Raw genomic sequence first — 20,204 nt, 5'->3', positions numbered from 1 at the left:
ATTACAAATGAGGCAACATGAAATTTAACAGTGCCAATTTGCCTATTCATTCACGCCATGGTAGGCGGCTGAAGCAACTCTTATTTACTCAGTCACGAGTGACGGCTGGGGCAGCCTGCCTTCTCGGGCAGCTAGTACTGCTCGATTGTATGACAAGCTTGTGAACAACATATGTGAGTTAATTTTAAACGGAAGTAACAGAGGTTTGTGTGGCTTCCAGTTTGAGCCTAGAGAAGCGTTTATGTTATAGCACAATTGACATTGCTTGTGCTGCTTTGTCATTTTCTGTAGTACCATAAGTGGGACAATAAATGATTGGTTATTCATGCAATGCTCACTAACGTTATGCAGGGTGTCTTTTATTTGGCCACTCTAATAGCCTACACTCATTGTAGTGTGCGATGTATATCAGTAAATTATTATGCAAATATTCTTCCATTTTCTTCCTAATGGGACCAGTTTTTTAAGATGATTATGCTTTCAGCAACTGATGTCAGCATAAAGAACACAGCCTTTACTCAACCTCTGGCTTAGTCTCTACGTCATAACTGACATTAGGGTAGCTTGTTATGGGAATGATCTCATAAGCAAATGAGCAGGAGTGCATACAATTGAAGTTGACAACATATCCACCAGAGCAGAGATCGGGGATGTCATTAGGTATACAAGTGCACTCAGTTTGTTAGTACCTTTGAAATGGAAGATAGTTCTTTTGTTATTCAATAGTCTCATGATATTGCTGATGGCTCATTAGCAGCCAATAGAATGGATTTTCCTTTTCATCATACAGCATGAGGTTTACATAGTGCAGGTTAATAAATTATAAGTGTTGCATGAGTTATTGTCTAACTCAACAGTCTATTGGGACTACGGTCCGGTTAAGAATAATGGCCATGTATGCAAGTTAAGCATCATGATATTAATAACTCATGTTTTTTTTCCTACCATTAATGGTTTATCTGGTTAAGTGTTTCCCCACACAGATTGGGTCACTGCATGAAACCACAGAGCTTTGAAGTCTTCACGTAGTCACTCACGTGACTCGAAATAAAATAGAAAGATTAAACGAGAACTTACTGTTTGAAGTTTGATCTTTATTTTATGAGAAGTTAAAGTGAGGATTACGTGCCCTCCACTCCCAACCCTACTTCTCACAAAGATCATTCGGTAGTTCTAATCTCGTTAATCTTCCTATAGCTTAGGTCAGCAACTATTCTGTGCTTTGAAGATTGACGCGCATGCGGGCTGGCATGCTCTTCATGTAATCCCTCACTTTAACTACTCATAAAATAAAGATCAAACTTCAAACGGTAAGTTCTCGTTTAATCTTTCTATTAAAAATTACATATTATCTAATGATTAAGGAATGAGCCTTGCCTTTAAAATTTCAAAAGGTTTCTCTGCAGTATTTAAATCTATTTGTTTAAACTATCACCAGCAATAATTACATTGTTATACAACTATATATTTTTTAATTGAATTCCTCTTGCTTGTTGGAATTATTCTATTAGTCCACAGCCAAGGTATCGCCACATGTTCAATGTGTCAAATCAGTTGTAAGTTTATTAATGATGTCGGTTGCTCTGGCACCCCGTTCCTTTGTTTAATTGGTGTGTGCCAGCATCTCATCTCCCAGTCACCTATGGAAAACAGCAAGTGATAGAACTGCAGACTCAGAATGTGAAACACATTAGTTCCTTCTTTTCCTGATGTATCTTAAAATATTAGGACTCTGCAGAAACAAGGAACTGTAGTGCTGGTTAAAACACTAAAAAGGACACAAAAGGGTGGCACAGTGGAGCAGCGGTAGAGTTGTTAGAACCTGACTACGGTGCTGTCTGAACAGACTTTGTACGTTTTCCCTGTGGCCGCGTGGGTTTTCTCCAGGTACTCTGGTTTCCTCCCACATTCCAAAGACGTACAGGTTTGTAGAATAGTTGGCTTCTGTAAATTATAAATTATCTGTAGTGTGTAGAATAGTGCCAGTGTGCGGGTGATCACTGGTCGGTGTGGACTCGGTGGGCCAAAGTTCCTGTTTCCGTGCTGCATCTCTAAAGTCTTACAGTAAGTAAAGTCTAAAGTAAAAACACAAAGTGCACTTTCTAGGGATTGTTGCGAAGTAAGTGAAGGGCGTTGCATTCAGAGGGGGTGTAGTTTGGGTGTGTAAAGGGAGTAGAGCAGTCAAGATGACGAGTTGGAAATGAAAAGGTCCAGAAAGGGTAGAAGGCCGGCGGGGGGGGGGGGGGGGGCCTGACTCCTCCTTTCACCTCCAACCCCCCCCCCCCCCCATCTTATTCCCCCATCCCCTTTCTCCACTTTCTACCCCCCTTCTGCCTCTTGCTGCTTTCCTCCCTCTAGCTTCACAATCCGCAACTATTCAACTGTGTCTCAGGAATGTGGGGAATCCACTGTGGTGGATGTTTATGTTAACTTTTATGTAGTTGTGTGTCTTGTTGCTTTTTTTTCGTATGGCTGTATGGTAATTTGCATATCACTGTACCTTTGTACATGTGACAATAAAAGACCTTTAAAACCTTTGAAACCTTCTGCTTTTATCTCTGGCCCTTGTTTCAACCATCTGCTTATCAAACCCCCGCCCTCCCCCCTCCCTTCGTGCTCGCCTATGTCCACCTACTACATCCCATGCTTTATCCTGCTTCTCCCCTCTTCCAGCTTCCTTCCCCCTCCCCAACAATCAAACTCGACCCAAAACGTCACTTATCCATGGTCTCCAGAGATGCTGCCTGACTTAGTGTCCTTTTGAATATTGTGACATTGTTTTGAAATACCTCGACGTTGCCAGTTTTTAATAGCTCCAGATTTGACCCAGACTGAATAAAGCATAAAAATATGAGAAAAGCTGGAGTTAATGATATTGTGTAGGAAGGAACTACGGATGCTGATTTACACCGAAGATAGACACAAAATGTTGGAGTAAATCATCGGGTTAGGCAGAATCTGTGGTGAAAATGAATTGGTGACGTTTCGGGTCGAGGCCCTTTTTCAGACAGAGAGTCAGGGGAGAGGGAATAGAGGTATGAAAAGGTTCAGAACAAATCAGAGTTGGCATCGATGATCAAGGATCAAGGAACGGTGGAGCAGGATGATGGAGGGATATTGTGATGGTTATCAACACAATGATATTGTGTTGGTTTCCAGATGCTTACTTCTGATTACTAGAATTTGTTGATTACAATGATTGGCCTTCTCTTCATGAAGAGTTAACGTGTGTTTCCAGCACTCTCTTCCTTCTAGTTTGACATTAGTGTACAGACCTCCTCTGGTGAAGCACATTTAGTTAATTGACTATAATGCTCATTAGACTCTGCAGTTGCAATTTCTCTGGAAATAATAGGACAGTGCCAGTCGACAGACGGGAAGGCCAACCTAGGATATGAGCATTCCACAATTTAGCATTGTATATTTTAACCCTACTGGGCAAATGTTGAGTTATATAGACACACAATTCTGGAGTAACTCAGCGGGTCAGGCAAGCAGGAATAAATGGTCTAATGATTCTTTATTATCATATGTACAGACATACAGTGAAATTCTTTTTTTGCATACAGGTTTTAAACTTACTTAAACACAATCCCTGATTAGTACAAAGAGCATAGAAAAAGTCCACTGAGATCAAACGCAAATTGGGTTTTGATGCCATTTTCAAAGTCCAGTCTGGTCACACATTCGGTCTTCTGGAGCGGCGCCCGACTCAGGCGAGTCTCAGGCTGCTGCAGGTCCTCCAGCCGTCGGTTCAGACTGGATCCTTAAGCAAACCATCGGCCCTCTCCTCACCATGCCGCCTGCAGCCTTTGTGCCCTGGGGTGCCTCCCACAGCCGACCTGGAAGGCGCAGAATATAAGAACCAGGTTCATTCTCTTACCGGCCTTTGCTCTTGCATCTGCCATCTCCCTCCATCCTCTTCTCTAGTTCTCCGATCCCTGGAGGATGAGCAGGGACCAGCTCGGTGGCTTGCCTCTGTAGGCCGCGACCCGCAGCCCTTGCCTTCTGGCAGTTCCGACACTGACCCACCGATCCTGACTCACCGAGATACTCCAGTACTTCATGTATATTTTGTAAGCCAGCATCTACAGTCCCTGGTGTCTATATTCTATGATATGGACCAGGGAGATGGCATCCTCCATAGACCAATTTTTCCTATGTGCAAATTGCATGGGGTCTACATAGTCCAGACGGCTGGCACAGATGTGGGCCTTCACCAGTCTTTCAAAACACTTTCTTGTGGTCGATGTAAGAAGTATTGGCCAGTAGCTTTTTTGTGGGAATAGGAATTATGGAAGTTTCCTTGAAGCAGATGGGGACAGTAAACTGTTGGAGTGAGAGTTCAAAGATGTTGGTGAAGACTCTGGCCAGTTTATTGGTGCACAAATTCAGAACACATCCAGGGACACAATTCAGAGGATAAAAATATAATGTCACCACTTTCAAGGAACTGGACACCTTTATCCCAAGGTCTCTCTGCTCTACAACATTTGCGAGAGCCCCTATCAGTTACCTGGGTTGACTTGCCAAAATGCATCACCTCACACTTGTCAGGGTTAAATTCCCTCAGCCATTCCTTTCCCACTTTGTTAGTTGATCCAGATCTCTTTGTAAACATTGAATGCCTTCATCAGGGTCCATTATTCCACCAATTGTGGTGTCATCCATCATTTACGAAGTAGTGACTACATTGTTATCTTTATTAATGATTTGGATGATAAACAACAGTGGACCCAGCACAGATCTCTGTGGCACACAATGGTTACAGGCCTCCAGTCAGAGGATCAACCCTCTACTATCATCCTCTAACTCCTTCACTAAGCCAATTTTGAATCCAGTTGGTTAGATCACCTTGGATCACATGGGACTAACCTTCTGGACGACCTAACCAGACCTTGTCAAAGGCCTTGCTAAAGTCCATATAGAAACATCCACCACCATGCCCTTATCAATTATCTTGGGAAGTTCTGCAAATATACACGATCAGAGTGAAGCCAAACGCAAATTAGAGGAACAGCATCACATATTTCGCTTGGGCAGCTTATAACCCAGTCGTATGACTTTTGATTTCTTTAACATCAAGTAACCCCGGCATTCCCTCTCTTCCCATTCCTCCCCCACCCAAGTCACACCAGCTTGTCGTTCTCAACTAGCAAACAACTACCAATGGCCTGTTTACTTTATCATTGTTACTTTTTTTGCATATCTTTCATTTATTTTCTCACCATCTCTCTACATCACTGTCCATATCTCTCTTTTCCTTTTCCCCTGACTCTAGTCTGAAGAAGGGTCTCAACCCAAAATGTCACAATTCCTTCTCTCCAGAGATGCTGCCTATCTCTCTTAGTTACTCCAGCATTTTGTATCTATTCACCAGCAAAAGTAGTTTAGTTTAGTTTAGCTTAGAGATACAATGTGGAAACAGGCCCTTCAGCCCACCAAGTCCACACCCGTATACTAAAGAGAGACACAAAATGCTGGAGTAACTCAACGGGACAGGCACCATCTCTGGAGAGAAGGAATGGGTGTCGTATCGGGTCGAAACACATTTTCAGATACTTCTGTGTCTCTCTTCGATGTCAACAAGCATCTGCAGTTTCTCTCTACACATCACCCATACACTAGTTCTATCCCACCTGGCACAATTCACAAAAGCCAATTAGCCTACAAATCTGCACATCTTTGGAATGTGGAAGGAAACTGGAGCACCCGGAGAAAACCTACGCAGTCACAGGGAAAACGTACAAAATCCATACAGACAGCACCCGTAGTCAGGAACGAACCCGGCTCTCTGGTGCTGTAAGACAGCAACTCCAACACTGTACCACTGTGCTGCTCTTGTGAGACATGATTTCCCACACGTGCTGGTTATGCCCAATCTTGCCTATCCAAATGCTGGTAGATTCGGCCCCTCAGAGTCATCTCCACCACAAATGTCAGGCTCACCAGCCTGTAGTTCCCTGGCCCTTCTTAAATAAAGGTATGACATTAGCCACCCTCCTCTCTTTCTCCTTTTCTCCCTACCCTTTTCATGTTAATGTTATAAAAAGATAATTAAACTTTTTGGCCCATCAAGTCTACTCTGCCATTCAATCATGGCTGATGTATCTTTTCCTGTCAATACCATTCTCCCGCCTTCCCATAACCCATGAAGCCCACTCTAATCAAGAATCTATCAATCTGCGTCTTAAAAATATCTATTGACTTGGCCTCCACAACTTTCTGTGGTATTGAATTTCACAGATTCACCACCCTCTGACTAAAGAAATTCCTCTTCATCTCCATAACGGATTGTTCTTTTATTCTGAGGCTACGGTCTAGGGTCCTAGACTCTCCCACTAGTGGAAACTTCCGCTACACATCCACTCTATCCAGGCCTTTCACTGTTTGAAAGTACTATTCCCATTTCAAGGAATAGGAACAAATCCATGAATTGTTTCGAGTGCACTAGAGTGCCACTATGTCACAAAGTCAACCACAGGTCAGTTACCAAAGTGCTTTCAGTGCCTAGAGGAGGATCAGCAGTTTGCTGTAGATTGGGTAATCAGTATAGGAATGGACTTGTGCTTTGAAGATCTCGGCAAGACACCAGCTTCAATGAATGCAGGCTTGTATGGACAAACCATGAAGATATTGTGCATTCTGAGTATTCATGACAAACACACCATCTACCTGAGGACAGATCATCCCTAAAAAATGTTGTCTCTAACAGACAACCCATAATGAGATATGAAAAATTTGAAGCCCACAGAATTCGTTATCATCCAGTCAAACCCAATATTAGAGATCTAAATAAATAAATAAATATTCCGACCACTAAGTTAACAATTGAAAATTGTTGAGGGAGTGCAGCGTAGGTTTACAAGGTTAATTCCCGGGATGGCAGGACTGTCATATGCTGAGAGAATGGAGCAGCTGGGCTTGTACACTCTGGGGTTTAGAAGGATGAGAGGGATTTTCATTGAAACATATAAGATTGTTAAGGGTTTGGACACGCTAGAGGCAGGAAACATGTTCCCGATGTTGGGGGAGTCCAGAACCAGGGGCCACAGTTTAAGAATAAGGAGTAAGCCATTTTGAACGGAGACGAGGAAACACTTTTTCTCACAGAGAGTGGTGATTCTGTGGAATTCTCTGCCTCAGAGGGCAGTCGAGGCAGGTTCTCTGGAAGCTTTCAAGAGAGAGCTAGATAGGGCTCTTAAAAATAGCGGAATCAGGGGATATGGGGAGAAGGCAGGAACGGGGTACTGATTGGGGATGATCAGCCATGATCACATTGAATGGCCTACTCCTGCACCTATTGTCCATTGAAAAGGTAATTGTGCCTTTAATCTATGGGTATATCTAATTCCTGTCATTTAATTACAAATCCAATTGAATCAATTGATGAAAATGTTAGTTCTTTTGTGCAATAAATCAAACCTGGATTGCAAGAAGTATATTTTGTTCTTATTCTTCAGGGGAGTGTGGATTGAGTTGTGTGTCAGACCTAGCTTTTCTTATTACTAGCTAAAGTCTGCATGAAATGTATATACTGTCTCATCTTGTTGATATGAATGGGAGATTGATGTAAGAAACCACAGGAATATAATAATTGTTCCAGTTTCACAGCACACTCCTGCTAGGTGTGTATCTCATTTCCCACAATCCATTACATACTGAGAAGGACAAACACAGATATCCACTGTATTACAGCGACTCATTTATTTGGAAGCATGCTGTTTTATACTAACTTATAATCACGTTTCTTTGCCGATTTAAAAAGTTTGAAGCCTGATATTTATACTGGTTAAGGAGATGGAGGATTTATGAGCCAAATGATTAGCAGGTTTTATGCCTGAAAGACAATCCATTTGACAGCATCAGGAAGATGTCGACACTGTCAGCTCTGTCTAAGATCACAACAATCAGCATTCTACAAGTTGGTCATGTTTAAATAAACTGGACCGCCACATGAATTCAGATGACATGCAGAAATAAACAACATTTCTGCTGGTGTTTATCTGCACAAGATCAAGGACATTTTAAGAAATTTTAGAGAAATTTTAAGAAATAGCGTAAGTGACCAAAATGATTCTTTCTGCAAAGGATGCTGTTGATTTTCAGCCTGTATTATGGTGCAAAGTCTCCAGGGCTATTCTTCCTCAGTGCTTAACCATTTAATTTATTTTGTATATATACTGACATTTTTGTTGTTGTTTATTATTGGTTTTACTGCGTAATATAGTTACATATATGTTGTGCTGCTGCAAGTAAGAATTTCATTGTTCCGTTTCGACACATATGACAATAAAAACACTCTTTACTCTTAATCGGAAAATTACATTTACATTCCTTTATCACAAGAAGCAGGAACAGGAGTACCGACCCATCGCACGCTGGGGCTCCGACCTTGTACTTTCAGACCGGGAGCGGGGCCGTAAATCGCCCCGCGCGGCCTAAAATGGCCGTGGGACTTATCATCACCCGCCTGGGGCTTGGACATCGGGAGAGACATGGAGAGCAGGGGAGAGAAAAGACTTTGCCTTCCATCACAGTGGGTTCACTGTGATGGATGTTTGTGTGAACTTAATTGTGTGTATGTCTGTAGGACATTGTCTTTGTTTGTATGGCTGTGGAAACAAAATTTCGTTTGAGTCTCACTGGGGCTCAAATGACAATAAATTGTATTGTATTGTATTGTATTGTATTGTAAACTTCACCCATTCCTTCTACCCAGAGATGCCTGTCCCGCTGTCAACATTTTGTGTCTATCTTCAGTGTAAACCAGCATCTGCAATTCCTTCCTACACAGGAGTTCACTATCGTCTTCTTGAACTAACTCCTCGAGGGCAGAGGACTGTGGGGTAAAACGATGCGTAGAACAAAGGGAATGTCTCAGATTGGCCAAGGCCGAATGGTTTAATGGGAGCAGTGGCCAGCATATCAAGCTTCTTTGTTAGCGGAGCGTGTGACAAATGGTCAGGCCATGGGACATGCCCAGCATGCAGACAAAACAAGTAGAATAAGAAAAATCAAGCCAACAGGATGAGAGACAGAGGCAGAGGCAGAAATGGTTTGTCCTCATGCAAACAGAAAGAGAGAGCAACCTAAGGTTGGAGAATTCAATACTGCCTCTGGAAGGTTGCAAAATGTCCAGCTGGAAAACTAGGTCTTGTTCCTCAAGATCACATTGGGCATTGATTGATTCTTTGATTCATTGATTCGTCGATCGATTCATTGATTCGTCGATCGATTGATTGATTGATCAGTCGATCAATTTGATTGATTGATTGATTGATCGATGATTGATTTATTGATGATTGATGATTGATGATTGATGATTGATCGATTGATGATTGATTGATTGACCGACCCGATCATGGAACCAGGGACCTACCAGAGCCCTTCAACCCAGAGTCCACATCGATCATCGATCACCCGTTCATACCATTTCTATGTTATTCAACTTTTGCTTCCACTCCCTACACACGAGGGACAAATTACCAAGACCAATTGATCTGCAAACCCGTTGGGATGTGAGAAGAACCCAGGAGAATGTGTAAACTCCACACAATCGGGATTGAAGCCAGGTCCAAGATGCTGTGATGCAACAGCTCTACCAGCAGCAATCCAATTATCATGTTAGTTAACATTAATGTTACTCAATTCACTCTCTGTAAATGCTGAAACATAATAATAATAATAATAATAATAATAATAATAATAATAATAATAATAATAATAACTTTATTTATAGAGCACTTTAAAAACAACCACTGTTGCAACAAAGTGCTGTACATGACTAATCATGAACAAAAAATTATTACAAGACAATAAACACATTAAAAAAGAGATGAAAAACAATAAAAAACAATAGAAACACTAAAACAGGAGCAAAGTCTCATGCAGGGTCAAAAGCCAAGGAATAGAAAAGGGTTTTAAGACTGGTTTTGAAAATGGACAGTGAAGGGGCCTGTCTGATGTGCAACGGCAGAGTGTTCCATAATGTCGGAGCAGCAACAGAGAAGGCTCTATCCCCTCTGAGCTTCCGCTTAGACCTCGGTACCTCCAGGAGCAGCTGATCCTGGAGCGTAGGGATGAAGCAGCTCAGAGAGGTAAGGCGGGGCGAGACCATTTAAAGATTTAAAAACAAATAAAAGAATCTTAAAATGAACTCGAAAGTACACAGGCAGCCAGTGGAGGGAGGCCAGAATTGGCGTTATGTGCTCCCTCTTTCGAGTTCCAGTTAAAAGGCGAGCAGCAGCATTCTGAACCAACTGGAGACGAGCCAGGGAAGATCGAGTAACTCCAAAATAGAGTGCGTTACAGTAATCCAGCCTAGACGTGATGAAGGCATGGATTACTGTTTCAAAATGCTGCCGCTCAAGAATGGGCTTCACCTTTGCCAGCTGCCTTAAATGAAAGAAGCTGGACTTAACTACCGCGCCTATTTGATGATCTAATTTAAAATCACTGTCCATCTTAAAACCCAAGTTTAAAACTGTTGGCTTCACATACAGTGCCAGGGGACCCAAGTCAACAGGGGGAGGTTCACGGCAGCCATTGGGACCAAACACTATCACCTCTGTCTTCTTTTCATTAAAACCTAGAAAGTTTAGGGCCATCCAGGATTTAATGTCATCAAGACATAACAGAAGTGATTTGACAGAGAAAGCATCTTCCTTCCTCAGCGGCATATATAGTTGGCTATCATCAGCATAACAATGAAAAGAGATGCCATGCTTTCTAAGAATGGAACCCAGAGGAAGTAAGTACAGTGAGAAAAGCAGGGGCCCTAAAATTGAGCCCTGTGGAACCCCATATGACAGAGGAGCGGAGGAGGATTCAAAACCAGCAAGGCTTACACACATAGTTCTGTCTGCCAGATAAGACCTGAACCATTCCAGGGCACTGCCACAAATGCCCACTAGGTGCTGTAACCGAGATACTAAGATACCATGGTCCACTGTATCAAAGGCGGCAGATAGGTCCAGCAGGACAAGAACCACATAATCACCAGAATCATTAGTTGAATGGTCTTATTACATAATAATGAAACTGAATTCAGAATCAGTGATGAAACTTTAATAGGAAGATTAAACGAAAACTTACCATTTTAAGTTTGATCTTTATTATATGAGAAGTTGAAGTGAGGGAATACGTGAAGAGCCCGCCAGTCCGCATGCGCATCAAACTTTAGAGCAGCTGTATGAAACCACAGAATAGTTGCTGACCTAAGCTATAGGAAGGTTAACGATCTTAGAGGTACGGAATGATCTTAATGAGAAGTAGGGTTGGGAGTGGAGGGCACGTATTACCTCACTTCAACTTCTCATAAAATAAAGATCAAACTTCAAACAGTAAGTTCTCGTTTAATCTTTCTATTTTATATCGAAGTCATGTGACTTCAAAGCTCTGTGGTTTCATACAGTAACCCAATCTGAGTGTGAAACATTTAAACAGATAAACCATTAATGGTAAAAAAAAACATGCGTTATTAATACCATGATGCTAACTTGCATACATGGCCATTGTTCTTAACCGGACCATAGTCCCAATAGACTGTTGAGTTAGACATGCAACACAGAGTTCTATCTGCAAATATCCAGACATATTCAACCAAATTTCTTAATTTAACACACACTACATAAGCCTCTTGCTGTATGATGAAAGGGAAATATCCATTCTATTGGCTGCTAATGAGCCATCAGCAATATCTTGAGACTATTGAATAACATTAAAGAAAGTATCTTTCATCTCATAGGTACTAGCAAGCTCAATGCACTTGTATACCTAATGACACCCCCAATCTCTGCTCTGGTGGGTATGCTGTCAACTTCAAATGTACGCAACTATGCCCATTTTGCTTATGGGATCATTCCCATAACAAGCTACCCTAATGTCAGTTATAACCCAGAGACCGAGCCAGAGATTGAGTAAAAACTGTGTTCTTTGTGCTGAGATCAGTTGCTGAAAGCATAATCATCTTAAAAATACTGCTCCCATTAGGAATACATGTGTATATAGTATGCAACTCCAAGATCGATTCTCTGGATCAGTTAAACTGCTGAAAAGCAATCATCCATCTTAAACTGGGTAACTAAACACATGATCAGATTAGCCAAATGCTAACCTGATTTGGCATGCTCCATGTTTCTGTAATCTTGAGGAGTATCAGAAATATACCCGTGTGTTTAAGAAGGAACTGCAGAAAAGAAGAAATATACCCCTCTTGTTCTTGGCCAGACCACTCATCCTCCAATGAGATGTCACTGATTCCACTCTGAACCACTGTTCCTCTATTGGCCATACGGACGGAAAATATTTGGTTTCTCTTGCTGCGGAAGATGCATTATCTAGTTATTCATACATTTCGCTGATAACATATAATCAGAACCTTATGACTAGAGCTGAAAACGCAGTCTCCCTTTGATGTAGGAATACGAGTTCCCTGTCCACTCTCAACTATAAGAGTCAGCACGAATTCTCAGCGTTCTTCCTCAGAGTGGATTTTTAGCATAATGCAAACCTGAATTAGGAATTGCCTTGCAGTCCTCTGACTGAAACCACTTGTCTGAGTCGCTAGAGTGCACAACACAATCTCTTCGACCCGCCACTCAATCAGGAATACTGGTATTGAGAGCCTACGGATTATTATCAATGGATTGTTGATTCACAACGTGAACCTGTAGGTCAGATAAAAAATCTATCGGCCAGACCAGCTTCCTGCTGGTAGCTACCTATCCCAGAGAGGGTGGCATTGATGATTCCAATTAACCAATAACTGAGGATAAAATAAACCATGTGTTGAGGAAGACTTCAACTACTTCATTTTACTGAGCAGTCTGATAATCTCAATCACAGATGATGAGGCAGTGCTTCCCTGGTCAATGTGGCCCATATGGCCAGCCAGGTCCATGATGGTCTACCCTGAACCAGGGTAACCAAGCTGTTCCTACTTGGAACTTACAGAGGTTACTATGCAAGGCACCCTGCCAATGTCTCTGCATCAGCCTGATCTATCCCAGAGACAGTGAAAAAATACTAGACAGCTCATGCTGCCAGTAAACCCAAACCTGGGCTGACAGACTGCTCCATTTGGAGTTTTACGGAGGTTAATAAAGAGACCTTACCTGCCAGTGTCTCTGAACCCGGGTTGATTTGCTTGTTGGAGCTTCAGCTAAGTTCCATTTGCGGACCCTGTCTGTTATGTCATTTCTTCAGCTGGTGTGATGTTAGATAGCTGATGCCACTGGCCAACTCCTCTAGTAGTGGCCTTATGCGACTCTCATAATCATGCATTAAAGCATGGGATTCAGGCACATAGTCATGTTCGGAGTCAGTTCCATACTGATCTCTGACACTCCCGTTACAGTGGGAGAAATAGTGCACCCCGAACCAGGCGTTGCCACATGCGTATGACTCGAACTGCCTGTGCATGCTTCCGTAACACAGAGCATATTTTGTGACACCATCTGCGATAGTCTTTCGAGTGGGAGGAATATTCCAACCCAGAACCAGGAGTAGCTACAGGCAAATGACTTGAACTGCCTGTGCATGCTTCCATAATACAGAGCATATTATTTGGCACCATCTCCACAACTCCTTTCATCTGAGTGGGAGGAATATTGCTACCCTGAACCAGGAGCTACTGCCTGTCATGCCTCCGTAACACGGAGCATTTCTCGTGCCACCATCTGATTCATCAGATTTTCTAATTGAGACAAACGGTGAATCACATCTGCCATAGATGTGGGGACATAATCCCCTTGACCCAAATTGTCTGACAGGACTTGTCCCACAGACTTGGCTTTGACTTTGCCCCGACTCGGGGTTGTCAATCTGCTCCCTCTAGGAGCCGAACCGGGACTAGCTGTGCAGATCGGTGCTCTGTCGGTATCATCATTATACTTACCAGACAGGTTGCACCTGCTAGTGACTCCGAGTCCTTGCTCCCTTCTGGAGCCTCAACGGAGTACTTTAGCTCTGGTCCCCACATGACTCGGATGAGCCGGCATTATAATCGGAGTCACCTCTTCCCGATAGTCCGCTTGACAGAATGGGAGAAATACTGCAACCCCGCCAGGCGTTGTCACAGTTCATATGATTTAAACAGAAGCATAGCCCCATTGGATCAAAGATTCGACTGCTTTGTCGATATCCACATGGTTGGGGTCTCTTATGAAAGATCTCCAACAGTCCCCTCTACTGAGCGGAAATTATCATGACGCAACCCTGCACTAGGTATTGCTCCACAGGTGTCTAATAGACACAGCTGAAAAAAGGCTTCGCAAGCCAGGAGCTCTTTTCTGGAGCCTCAAAGGAGTTCCTCCGAACAGCCGCCCTCTCCAGTGAGCCCCATTCTGTGCCGTAATGGCAAGTTAAATTTTACTACACCATATGGTGTCAGATAATAAATCTCCTATCTGCTGCGATAGTCACAAACGTGACGGAAACAGCAACCGCTATTAAAAAACTGCCAGCTCTATTTTTAACTACCTTAATCAGTTCTTCATATTTTGACTTCAATTAAAGAACTATGTGTAGTATATCGAAATGTCCCTGCGAATAAAGCACACACTATATGCTGATCTCCAGCGTATGCTGCCTCAGCAGCATTTCTATGTTTAACAATTTATAGGCGCTATGGCAGCTGAGCTTACCTAGCGTTCGCTGCCCTGGCCGCAGCTAACACCGGCCGCTGTTATCTTAGCAGTGATTCGAAACCTAGCCGTGGCTAAATTTAAACACCGTCTGCTGCTAATCTTAGCAGCGAGCTCCCTAGCCACGCCGGCAGCCCCAACTCCTAATTGAGTTTCTACAGTGGCTTAAAAACCGGCCGCCTGCTCCCATATAGAGCCCAAAGCCAGCAGGCCATAATGAAACCGAGCTCCTATGGAGAATCCACGGCGGCCTCCAAATTCGGCCACGTGCTCCCGTTCGGAGCTGCAACGGCGGCAGCCACCAAGAGCGGCCACCTCCATCAGCTGCTCCGGGACCGCTGTCGCAGCGGCCCGCTGAAAGTAAAATTACTTACCTGCCAGAGCAGTTGCGAACTGCTCCGACTCGCCACATTGCGTCTCGCTTATTGACGCGCGTGCGGACTGGCGAGCTCTTCACGTGGTCACTCACGTGACTTCGATATAAAATGCATAGATCCATGACAGATCACACATAGCTGACTGGGTGGTTTATACGGATTCATATTTATAAAAATAACCTATCTGCACAAATTAGGTCTGCATAGCTTATTATTTTACAGTAACTTAAATAATAATAATAATAATAATAATAATAATAATAATAATAATAATAATAATAATAATAATAATAATAATAATAATAATAATAATATTGTTAAAATATTAATATTTTAAAAACAATTCCCTTATTTACATTCGGCATACTGATGGTAGTTTTAAGCAACCTCATTTGTACACTTACTTCAAATCTAATTGGTATAATTAATTATTAATTTATCACTGATAACATAATGGACATACTGTCCAAATTCAATTACAACAAGGTTTATATTCTTTATTCTAGGGAATAGCCTATTTTCTGATCAGTACAATTTGCATATGTAAATTTGTGCAATTTATTAATGTGCATGTCTGCAAAGTAAGCTAATTATAGGCATCAAAGTTTCCCAAAAATAAGACTTAAAATATTCAAATACAGTGAGGCATCTGTTTGCGAACATACACCAATTTGCATGAATTTACTAGGTTAAATAGCTTAATTTGTGAATATGAGAATCTATTATCATCTTTCACGACATCATAGTTTTGGGTCTTTTAGTTTCATCTGGATATAGAGTACACATTTTTCAGCTGGGGCGGAATCTACTTTTTAGCAAACACTATGCATCCCTAGATAGACACAAAATGCTGCAGTAACTCAGTAGGACAGGCAACATCTCTGGAGAAAAGGAATAGGTCACCCATTGATCAACGATGAATTGTTTCAAAGTGTAAAATCCACATGTAACCATTGTGTGGTAGGAATATAAAAATGTTGTGGAAGCTGCGAATCTTTGAACCTTTAAACCTACTTATTAGATAAGCTCAACGCTGCTCTGCAAGATTTTCTTTGTTTCTGTTGCTGAGCCTGTAATTTAGAGGGCAACTGGTCCCCGCGTGAAAGCCAGATTCAGGGTGCAGTTTAAACACAAAATGCCGAGCAACACTTTCCAATCAGATAATACTATACATGACTACAATCACGCTAAACACAGGATGACCATGTTACAACAGGTTTCCAAACCAAATCTGTCTGTTTTTATATCCGAGTGGCTGGACACCACCTTGTTGAGGTTCTTATGAAGACCGAACACTGTGATCAAGCTCTATGACAGATAGAGCGAGGTGAAAGGTACCAGAGTGACGAATATAGTTCTCAGCGTTGTAGCGTGACGGTTCCAGAGAAAAAGTCCAATGTCCGCTATGAGGTTGGTTGGAAAATTAGGACTGTACCCTACTTATGGGTACACAGACAGTTCAGAGGTCTGATTACAGGGGGGAATAAATTGTTCCTGAGTCTGGTAGTACGAGCTTTCAAGCTTCTGTAACTTCTGCCTGATGGGATCAGAGAGAAGAAGGAACTATGAAGGTGGGAAAGATCCTTCTTTATGTTGACTGCTTTCTCGAGATGCAGGTAGAGTCGATGATGGGGAGTCAGGTCTGTGTGATTGACTGGGCGAGATGCACAACTCTCTGTTCAAAAGGGAACTGCAGATGCTGGAATATCGAAGGTACACAAAATTGCTGGGGAAACTCAGCGGGTGCAGCAGCATCTATGGAGCGAAGGAAATAGGCGACGTTTCGGGCCGAAACCCTTCTTCAGACTGATGGGGGGTGGGGAAAGAAAGAAGGAAAAAGGGAGGAGGAGGAGGAGCCCGAGGGCGGGTGGATGGGAGGGTGGGAGGAGACAGCTAGAGGGTGAAGGAAGGGGAGGAGACAGCACAGGCTAGCCAAATTGGGGGAATTCAATGTTGATGCCATAAGGACGCAAGGACCCCAGACGGAATATGAGGTGCTGTTCCTCCAATTTCCGCTGTTGCTCACTCTGGCAATGGAGGAGACCCAGGACAGAGAGGTCGGATTGGGAATGGGAGGGGGAGTTGAAGTGCTGAGCCACCGGGAGGTCAGGTAGGTTATTGCGGACTGAGCGGAGGTGTTCGGCGAAACGGTCGCCCAACCTACGCTTGGTCTCACCGATGTAAATCAGCTGACATCTAGAGCAGCGGATGCAGTAGATGAGGTTGGAGGAGATACAGGTGAACCTTTGTCGCACCTGGAACGACTGCTTGGGACCTTGAATGGAGTCGAGGGGGGAGGTGAAGGGACAGGTGTTGCATTTCTTGCGGTTGCAACGGAAAGTGCCCGGGGAGGGGGTGGTGCGGGAGGGAAGGGAAGAATTGACGAGGGAGTTGCGGAGGGAGCGGTCTTTGCGGAAGGCAGACATGGGGGGAGATGGGAAGATGTGGCGAGTGGTGGGGTCACGTTGGAGGTGGCGGAAATGGCGGAGGATTATGTGTTGTATTTGCCGGCTGGTGGGGTGAAAGGTGAGGACCAGAGGGACTCTGCCCTTGTTGCGTGTGCGGGGATGGGGAGAGAGAGCAGTGTTACGGGGTATGGATGAGACCCTGGTGTGAGCCTCATCTATGGTGGCGGAGGGGAATCCCCGTTCCCTGAAGAACGAGGACATTTCCGATGCCCTGGTATGAAATGTCTCATCCTGGGAACAGATGCGGCGTAGGCGGAGGAATTGGGAGTAGGGGATGGAGTCTTTACAGGGGGCAGGGTGGGAAGACGTGTAGTCCAGATAGCCATGTGAGTCAGTGGGTTTGTAATGTATGTCGGTCAGGAGTCTGTCCCCTGCGATGGAGATGGTGAGGTCAAGGAATGGTAGGGAAGTGTCGGAAATCGTCCAGGTGTATTGGAGTGCCGGATGGAAGTTGGTGGTGAAGTGGATGAAGTCAGTCAGTTCAACTCTCTGCTGTTTCTTGTTAACACCACACAAGGGTCCAACTCCAGTCTTTATAGTCTACTGTTTTAATCCAACTCAACTGAGCTCAGTCCGCCGACCTGATCTCCCAGTTGCCAAACATTGTAATTCCCCTTCCCATTCCCACATCAACCTTTCTGTCCTGGTCCTTCTCCATCATCAGAGTGAGGCTAAACACAAATTGGAGGAACAGTGCCTCATATGTCACTTGGGCAGCTTACAACCCAGCAGTATGAATATTGATTTCTCTAACTTCAAGTAACCTTTGCATCCCATCTCTCTCCGTCCCTGCCCCAAGAGTTTGTGCTAGTTTCAAAGTCGTCTTGTTGAGTCTCATTGTCCATAACTCGATTTCACCTACCCCTTAGCTAACAATGGCCTGTTTCCTTTATCAGCATTGCTTTTTTGCATATCTTTCATTCATTTATTCTATATCTCTCAATATCACCATCAATATCTCTCGTTTCCCTTTCCCCTGACTCTCAGTCTGAAGAAGGGTCTCGACCCGAAACGTCACCTATACCATTTCTCCAGAGATGCTGTCTGACCCGCTGAGTTATTCCAGTTTTTTGTGCCTATCTTCAGTTTAAACCAGCATCTGCAGTTCCTTCCTACAGTTATAATGGTCATGTTTGCCTAACCTTTACAATGAAGCTGCTTTTCGTTAGATGAAGCCCCACTCAATGCATTTGCAGGCAGGAAGCTGAGAGAAATGCCAGGGTAGCCCAGGCTAATACTTTAATTGGCAAATACAGAATTAGAAAAAACTGCATTCATTTGTGAAAAACAAATTGAATGGTGAAATCTGGTGTCCTGCATATTGCTTTCTGAAATATGCATTTGTTTTGGATTATCAATGAATACTCTTTTTCAAAAAATGAATGAAACAATCTCCCCGGTCTGATCCTGATCCTTTTAGCTTGATTAAAGGCAACAACTGTTTATTTGATTTATTAATTAATATGTGGCAGATTTGTTCCAACATAGCTCTCCTTGCTCAGCTTGTTACACAAAGTGCCAGGAAATGAGAACATTGCAATCTCCCACGAACATGGGTGTTTCTACGTGGTATTGAGTTACACAAACAAAGAGATTTTAAATACTCTGTGTCTGTGTCATGTTCTCGCTATACAGTAATTATAGCCATGCAAAATTAAGGCAAAGTAAATTTTTTGTATTATTTGATGTCAGCTTACATGCCAATCCGTCATTACGCCCTGCCTGTGTTGAAATGATGAGAACTATACAAATTAATGTTGCAGAAATTGTTATGTTTGTTACCGGGGGCGAATCAGACTAAAGAGAACAAAGCCTATAGGTTACCTATTATATATTATTCCAATCGTTCTTTAGATTGTTGTGATTAAGTAAGATTACTCGACACGATGGTACTTTCACAGTAGGCACCACAAATAACTTGGCATCTTGAAAATATTGTTTCCATTTTTTTTCATTGATTAGTGAACAGCCAGACAACTGAAGAAAGTTGTGAAAGGAGCACGAAAGTGTGAAAGGAGCTGAATGTGAAATGTAGACTTGCTCAGATGTTAAACTGGTTAGATTTATTTTGCTCCTGTTTATGTAACCTTAGCCCTTTTTTAAAAACAGGCAGCGGGGATCAGCAGGAAATGAAACAGTACAACTCTAGGTCCTGGCAAAAATAGCTCAATGAGCCATTAATAAGGTCACTGTCAGCACTGTAATTACATACGATTATTTTTACATGGAATTTTCAGTACAGAAGCATTCGAACCAATGCTCTATGCAAATGTACGTGCCTTACAGATAACTCTTACACATTGCCTCGTCAAACATTATTAGCACAACCTTCTATTCCTTTACCTAACATTTCCCTCACTGCATTACTGCCACTCAATTCAACGGCTGCATGTGTGAGGAAATTCCATATTCTAACCCTGGTTAAGTTCTTTATTAGATTTATTGGTAAGGGCACAGTGGCTCAGCTGGGAAAGCTGCTGCCCCAAGGCACCAGTGACACAGCTTTGATCCTGAGCTTGTGGGCTGTCAGTGTGGAGTTTGAGCATTCTTCCTGTGACCGCGGGAGCTATCTCCAGGTGTTCCAGTTTCTCCCCACATCCAAAGGATTTGCTGGCTTGAAGGTTATTGAAGGCAGTGAAGAAAGCGAATGGCATGTTAGCATTCATAGCAAAAGGATTTGAGTATAAGAGCAGGGAGGTTCTACTGCAGTT

This window comes from Amblyraja radiata, chromosome 8 (genome assembly GCF_010909765.2).
Source record: "Amblyraja radiata isolate CabotCenter1 chromosome 8, sAmbRad1.1.pri, whole genome shotgun sequence".
Lineage (NCBI taxonomy): Eukaryota > Metazoa > Chordata > Chondrichthyes > Rajiformes > Rajidae > Amblyraja > Amblyraja radiata.
This window is presented reverse-complemented; position numbering follows the sequence as displayed.